This window comes from Furipterus horrens, unplaced genomic scaffold (assembly GCF_987537825.1).
Source record: "Furipterus horrens unplaced genomic scaffold, mFurHor1.1.pri manual_scaffold_6, whole genome shotgun sequence".
In the NCBI taxonomy this organism is placed as follows: domain Eukaryota; kingdom Metazoa; phylum Chordata; class Mammalia; order Chiroptera; family Furipteridae; genus Furipterus; species Furipterus horrens.
Window position 1 is genome coordinate 187,733,968 of NW_028327176.1, and position 8,150 is coordinate 187,742,117.

Consider the following 8,150-nt stretch of genomic DNA (forward strand, 5'->3'; position numbering starts at 1 on the left):
TGGTTTGCTTTTCCAGCTTTTTTTTTTTTAACATTTTCAGTGATAGAGGAGGTTTTCAACCTCAAGGCTTTTTCCTCAACTTTGCTTAGCACCACCTTCCCCTTTTTTCTAAAAAATAGAGAACAGTAATCACAGTCTTCAAGGTCGTATTGATTAACCTTCTTCCCTAATATCACTTATTTTTCTTAGCCACCGTTTTTCAAAGTTAATGGCATGAGCTTTTAATCCTTTCTTTTTCTGGTCGCTGCTGAATTGGTTTTTGGTGGTTGTTTTTCCTAGTTTTCTTCCTCCTGCTTTTTTCTTCTTCTAATTAGGTATTTGGGGGAGAGAAATTCTAAGATCAGCTTGGCAGTCCGAGACTATTTGCTGCTGTCACTCTGTCAGCTTTTAAAGTTAATGGTGTGCAGAATGTCCTATGAAAATACTGCAATATAAATATGCGTAGATTTTAAAATAAAAACTAGGATTAACCTTCACTCTCAGCTTTGAGACTGTGGACCAGTTTTAAGATTTTTTTATTTTAATACCTAGTTTTACTCTCTCTAAAATATGGCTGATAAAGCCACCTTTTTTTCTAATGTAAAACACTTAGAACACAGGTACTCAATCAGTGCTCAGTGAATTACAGTTTTGTTTTTTTTATCAGAAGGAGGAACCAGTGAGATTATTACAGTCCAGACCAGCTGTGAAAACCTGAATCGGAGGCTGTGGCCGGACAAATGCAAAAGCATTCTGGTACCTTCTGAGCGGACCACACGGTGTTTGGTACTCCATCATATGTGCAGAAGAGAAGTCACAATTGAAAAGGTTCCTGCCTGAATGAAATGTAATGAATTTTCTGAAACAGAAACAGGAGACATGGCCTTGATTGAGAATTAAAAAAGTACGAAATTCTTATGAGCATTCAGTATTTTACATTTTTTAAAAAATTAGTTTTAATTATATTTAAAAAATTTAATTTTGGCTTTATTGAGGCAAAATTTCTCTGGCTTATTTCACTTATCTTAATGTTCTCCATACTCTCACAAAGCATAACATTTTCTTCTTTTTTATGGCTGAGTAGTATTCCACTGTGTGCCTGTCCCATAGTTATTTCATCCACTCACTTACTGATGGACACTGGGGCTGCTTCCATAGTTTGGTGATAGTTCTCTGAGATTGGCCTGTAATGCTATGGATTTCCCTTTTAAGATTGTTTTCCCAGAGTCCCACAGATTTTGGATTATGTCCTCATTTTCATTTGTTTCAGGGTATCTTTTGATTTCTTCCTTGACCTTGTTGACCAATTCATTGTTTAATAACATGTTATTCAGCTTCGATGTCTTTGCGTGTTTTTTCGTGTTCCTTTTGTGATTGATTTCTAGTTTCATAGCACTGTGGTCAGAGAAGATGCTTGATATGACTTCAGTCTTCTTAAATTTATTGAGACTTGTTTTTTTGTCCTAACATGTGGTCTATCCTAGAAAACGTTCCATATACACTTGAAAAGTATGTATATTCTTCTGCTTTGGGGTGAAATGCTCTGAAGATATCAATTAAATCCATTTGATCCAGTGTGTTGTTTGAGGCCTCTGTCTCCTTGCTGATTTTCTGCCTGGAAGATCTACCCATTGAAGCCAGTGGGGTGTTAAAATCCCCGACTATGACTGTATTTGTTGACCTCTCCCTTTATATCCATCAAGATTTGCTTCAGCCCTGGCGAGTGTTGCTTAGTGGATTGAGTTCCAGCCTGCAAACCAAGTGTTCACTGGTTCGATTCCCAGCCAGTCAGGGCACATGCCTGGGATGTGGGCCAGGTCCCCAGATGGGGGCACGTGAGAGGCAGCTGATCGCTGTTTCTCTCTCACATCAATGTTTCTCTTCATCTCTTTCTCCCTCCCTTGCCCTCCCTCTAAAAATAAATTAATAAAATCTTTTCTAGAAAAAGATTTGCTTCACACATTTAAGGTGCTCTTATGTTGGGTACATAAATGTTAACTAGGGTTACATCCTCTTGTTGGATTGTTCCCTTTACCATTATGTAGTGTCTTCCTCTGTCTCTTAGTATAACCTTGGCTTTAAAGTCTATTTTATCAAATGTAAGTACTGCTACTCCAGCTTTTTTTCTTTTCCATTTGCATGAAATACCTTTTTCCAACCCTTTATTTTTAGTCTGTGTGTGTCTTTCATTTCTAGATGGGCCCCTTGCAGGCAGCATATATATGACTCTTGTTTTCTTATCCATTCAGCTACCCTGTGTAGCCTTTAAGCCATTTATATTTAAGGTGATTATTGATAGATACGTATATAGTGCCATTTTATTGTTAGACTGTTTTCCTCTGTTTTTCCTTTCTCTTTTCTTCTTAAAGCAAGCCCTTTAACATTTGTTGCAGTACTGGCGTGGTGTTAACAAACTGCTTTAGCTTTTTCTTGTCTGGGAAGCTCCTTATTTCTCCTTCAACTTTAAATGATAGCCTTGCTGGGTAAAGTAGCTTTGGTTGTAGGTCCTTGCTTTTCACCACCTTGAATATTTCACACCACTCCCTTCTGGCCCGAAATGTTTCTATTGAGTAATCAGATGCTAGTCTAACTGGTGCTCCCTTCTAGGTTATTACCTGCTTTTCTCTTGCAGCTTATAGGATTCTCTCCTTGTCTTTAAGCCTTGTCATTTTAATTATGATGTGTCTCAGTGTAGGCCTCTTTGGGTCGAACTTATTTGGGACTCCCTAAGCTTCCTGGAGTTGTGTGTCTCTTTCCTTCACCAGATTAGGGAAGTTTTCATTCATTATTTCTTCAAATAGGTTCTCAATCCCTTGCTTGCTCTCTTCTCCTTCTGATATTCCCACAGTGCAAATGTTGTTCCACTTCATGTTATCCAAAATGTTTCTTAAGATCTCATTTTTTTAAATTTATTTTTCTTTTTTCTGCTTTGCTTGGGTGTTTTCTCCTACATTGTCTTCCCAATCACTGATGCGATCTTCTGCTTCATCTAACCTACTGTTTATTCCTTCCACTGTATTATTTTTTTCAGATATTGCATATTATTTATTTCTGACTGGTCCATTTTTATGGTTTCTATGTCTTTTCATTCTTTTGAGTATCCTTATAGACATTACTCTAAACTCTCTATCTGATAAACTGTTGACCTCCATTTCATCTGGTCCTTCTACTGGAGAATTATTTGGGGTCTGTTTCTTTGTCTTCCCATTTTGGCTGCTTCTTTGTATTTGCAGCGTTAGTTGTTAAACTAATCAGTTGTCAGAATGATTGTTTGTTAAAGTAATCAAGCTGTAATCACCAGCCCAGGCTTAAGCACCACATGGTGGGGCAGAGTAATTCCTGCTGGTGGGGCTATTGCTCCCACGCAGGCTGATGCCACTCAGAGAGGAGTGCTCTGCCTGAGAGAGATGGCTTCTGCCGTATGGAGGATGACTCAGCACAGGGATCCTGGCAGCTATTCCCTCAGTTTTCTCCCCAGAGCCACCAACCCCAGACTCTCCTCAAGCATCTCTAGTGTACTCTGCTCTCTCTTTGCTGGAGCCCAGGGTGAGTGGCTGCAAATGAAACTTTGTGCATTGGCCCTTTAAAGAGGCTTTCTGTTTCTTTAGCCATCTCTCCCTGGTATTTAGAAACCCTGCTGCTTTTCACAGTTGGATGTTATCTGGGTTCCTTTCTGCCTCTGGTGCTGTAGGTTGGGGAACTCAGCTGGGGGCTTAGACCCCACACTTCTTAGGAACCCCCTAGCCACCAAAATATCCCTCCAGATCTTCAGCTGCCACCCATGGGAGCCCAGCCAGCATTCTTGTGTCTCTGTACTCCCTGTCTTGTTGTGGTAAAGTGGCTTCTTCCATCTGTTCGTGGTTATAAAGCTTCTCTCCAGTTAGTGTTCAGTTGGCTATTCAGGATGCTTTCTCTACAATTTAGTTGTAATTCCAGATTGGTCCTGGGAGCAGGTTGGTGTAGTTTCCATTTACTCCTCTGCCATCTTGGATCCTCATTCATTCATTTTTTGCTTTAAAGTAATTACTGGCAGATAGGGATTTACTTTTGCCATTTTCATTGTTTCTGGCTATTTTTTAATCCCTTTGTTCCTTTTTTCTTGTTCTCTTTGTGATTTGATAATTTTCTCTGATAGTGATGCTTAGATTCCTTTCTCTCTCTTTCTTCATATATTTACTGTACATTTTTGCTTTGTGATTACTGTGATGCTTACATAAAACATAACGGTCCGTTTTAAGCATAACAACTTAAGTTCAAACACATACTAAAGCTCTATATTTTTATTCCCTCTTCCATGTTTTGTTTTTGTCACAAATACATCTTTTTACCATGTATCTCAACAAATTATTGTATAATTATATTTACTACATGTGTCTTTTAACCTTTATACTGGATTTGAGATTTATGTACCACTATTACAGCATTATTCTGACGTGAACTCTATATTCACCTTTACCAGAGAGAGTTATACTTTCCTGTTTCCTGTTACTAATGACTGTGCTTCGGTTTGAGCTGGAAGAATTCCCTTTAACGTTTATTGTCAGGCTGATCTAGTGGTGATGAACTCCTTCAGCTTTTGCTCATCTGGAAAACACTTTCTCTCTTCAATTCTGAAAAACAACTTTGCCAGGTAGAGTATTCTTGGTCTGTTTGTTTTTTCAGCACTTTGAATATATTGTGCCACTCCCTTCTGGCCTGCAGTTTCTGCTTAATAATCTGCCCATAGTCTTAATGGATTTTCTCTTGTACATAACACGTTGTTTTTCTCTTGCTGCTTTTACGATTCTTTCCTCACCTTTAACAATTTAATTGGAACATATCTTAGTGTGGGTCTCTTTGGATTAATCTTGTCTGATATTCTCTGGGCCTCCTAGTTAGGGAATATTTCAGCCATCATTACTTTGAATAAGCTTTATGCTCCTTTCTCTTTTCCTTCTGGGACCTCTATAATACATATATTGGTTGGTTTGGTGGTGTCCCATAAGTTCCTTATGCTATATTTACTTTTTCATTCTTTTTTCTTTTTGCTCCTCTGGTTAGATGAATTCCACTTTGAGTTTGCTGGTCCTCTCTTTCACATGATCTAGTCTGCCATTTGAACCCTGCTATTGGATTTTTCCATTGAGTTATTATTTTTTTCATCTCTGATTTGTTTAGTATTTATATTTTCAATGTCTGTCGAAAACCTCTTTGTTTATGCATTATTCTCCTAACCTTGGTGAGCGTCTTTAGTATTTTGAACTCCATCAGGCAAATCACTTATCTCTATTTCATTAAGGTCTGTTTCTGGAGTTGTATCCTGTACTTTTGTTTGGGACATAGCCCTCTCTTTCTTCGCTTTCCAAGACTCTGTGTGTTGGTTTCTGTGCATTAGATAAAACAACCACGTCTGCCCGTCGCGACCTAAGTGGTCTCGTGTAGGAGATGAACCTCATCATTCAGCCCACTGAGCTTCTGGTCGTCTCTCAAATCTCCATGATTGTCCAAGCCCGCTTCTTTGTCCTCAGTGGCCCCCAGTAGTTGAGGGTCCTCAGAGACCTGGCCATGTTCCAGGGGGATTATCTCGGTCAGCACGCAGATGCAGGCTGATGGGAAGCTGGGTCCTCAGGCAGCCGCTTCGCACGTGTGCAAATACATCTCTTCCATAGGAACCCTGGGAGGTGAGTGTGTGTTCCGCCGCCTCTGCAGAACTGCTTGTTTGCTAAAGTCCTGTGGGACCCACAAACATAAGCCTTGCTGGCCACTAGAGCCTGGGGGTTGATCAGGGGTGCATTCCCTGAGCAGTGGTCACAAAATCCAGGGACCCAGACAGACATGTGCCGAGGCTCCTTCCAGAGAGACACTGGTGACCGTGAGTAGGCAGGAGGGAGGGGTGGAGATGGCACCCGCTGGCCTCGCCCATCTCCAGAGAGAACCACAGCCGCCCTCTAGGTGTGTGTGGAATCAGGGGCCTGGCCGTCAGAAGGGGCAGCTCGTACGGTACGTAAATTGGCCCCCTTCAGGGAAGGACTGGGAGACGGGCCTTTCTCTGCTGCCCCTGCACCGAGTGCTGGGAGACAGCCAGGGTGTGTCCTTGCAAGCCCACTAAGGACTGTTCCTTTCTTTGCTGTAGTCCAATGGGTCTCGTGGACACAAGCCCCATTAGAGGGGTGGGGGTGGGGAACAGATGTTGTGTTTCCTCCCAATTGCATCTCGTGACAGGGATGGGTTTATGGTGAAAGCGTGTCTCAGCTTTCCTGTCCTAATTTGGGCGTTTTCTCATTCACTCAGGGTGTAGGAGCTGCTCAGCTGGTTTCTTAATTTCTTCCAGAGGGAGCTGGTCCACGGGAGTGCACACTGGTGTCTGGGAACAGGTGCGTTCAGGAGCCCCCTGTGTCACCATCTTGGATCAGAACTGTTTAAAATGTTTTAATCTGATAATCCCAGATGTAGAAATAGTATGAAATCTGAATGATAGATGTATATATAACCAAAACCACTTATGCCTGAGGAACGTGTTCACATCCAGGCGCTCTCATGATCCTAGGAATCAGTGCATATCTGACTTTCATTATAAATCAGGTTTACAGCCCAGAAAGGAAGTCTGGGTCGAACTAAAACTCAAAGGCTCCGGTAGGCTTCGTGTTTCCAAACTCTGGCCCAGGTGCTGAACGCCATGGCGCTGTTTCTAAACTCTAAGGCCAAGCCACAAGCACATTAAGAACTGGTATTTTCACAAGAATGGCTTGTTTTAAATTTGAAAATTTCTTAGATATTAAACTGATTTTTGTCTTGTATTCTAGTAAGGTAATTCATAATAAAGTGTCACTTTTCATAAGGCAAATTTCTAATAGATTGATTAGCTATTGGGAGTGTTCCACATCCAATATAAGGGCACAATCACCAGTAGTAAGTACTTTAAAGTGACATTTATTGAACATGTTTAAATTTTCTTCAGGGACATACTTTTTGTACAAAATGTCAATAAAAACAGAAGCATACAATGTATTTGATATTACAAAGGGATAAAAACTCAGGAAGTTAAGCCTAAAACTCCAATTTCAGGAAATGGAACTCGAGGGACACTGTGAATTACGAACCAAGTTCAAAAGAAACATACACACCCCTATAACACCGCGCTGTTCTCTCAACAGGAGATCACGCAGGGGCCCGCCACCGCCAGGCACGCCGCATCCCGGCTGCCGGCGTGACCTTGGGTGAACGTTCGCGGTACTGTCGAGAAAGGTATCGTGGTCCTCTGAATCTCTCTGTAGTGACATTTCACTTAGACACGGAGGGAAACGGGACTTGGCGCCCTGGAAATTTAGGGTTAACAATGCAGTCTGGTAGGTTTGGGGGACGTGTCATACAGAAATGAAGAGGTTATCAGGATACCTGACATTCCGTTCTCATCCTGGCTTTATTTACCGCTTGCTTTCCGTGGGTTGTTTTGTAACACGTATATTCTGTTTAAACGACCTTGCTTAAAAAGGAAGTAAAGTGACTTTTCCTGTGAGGGGAAAGCATTTGAAGTTTTTTCCAGAACAGATATTTAAACAAAGCTCAGTAAACTTGGAGAACCATCTCACTGGTGGTCTCAGTTTAAAACTATTTCACATACATGTGTTTTCATACTTCATGTTCTTAAAAAGTATATTTTAGGTAATGATTATTTTAAAAAATTGACTTAAATCTCACAAAACTGATGTGGTAAACCTGTGTACATTATGTCCATTTTATAGGCAGGATAAAAAGAAACATTACGTGATTTGGCCTGAAAAACTCCAGCAATTCAGTCCTACATTGGGCCTGTCTCCCAGACTTTATTTTCAAAGCGCAGCTATAATAGCTATATTGAGATTTTAAGGAGTAGGGTTTCATTCCATTACTGCTAAGTTAATGAACAATTATTTCAACCAGGGCTTATCTGCCACAGCTCACAGAAATCTCCCCCTTCTCCCCCTCCAGTGCATCAGCTGGCACCTCCTGTCCTCAGCTCCCCGACTGTTGTTAGCGAGCCATCACGTTCGCTGCATCTACGGAACAGCACAGGTGAGTGGCTCAGGCCCTTGTCAGGCTGCTGCATAATTTAACAGTTAGATGTTGATGGGGTTTCCTGAGGACCCCAGTTTCCCTCCAGATTCCGTACTCCAGTTTTAGCTTTGACTATCCCATTCTACAAATGTCCATCA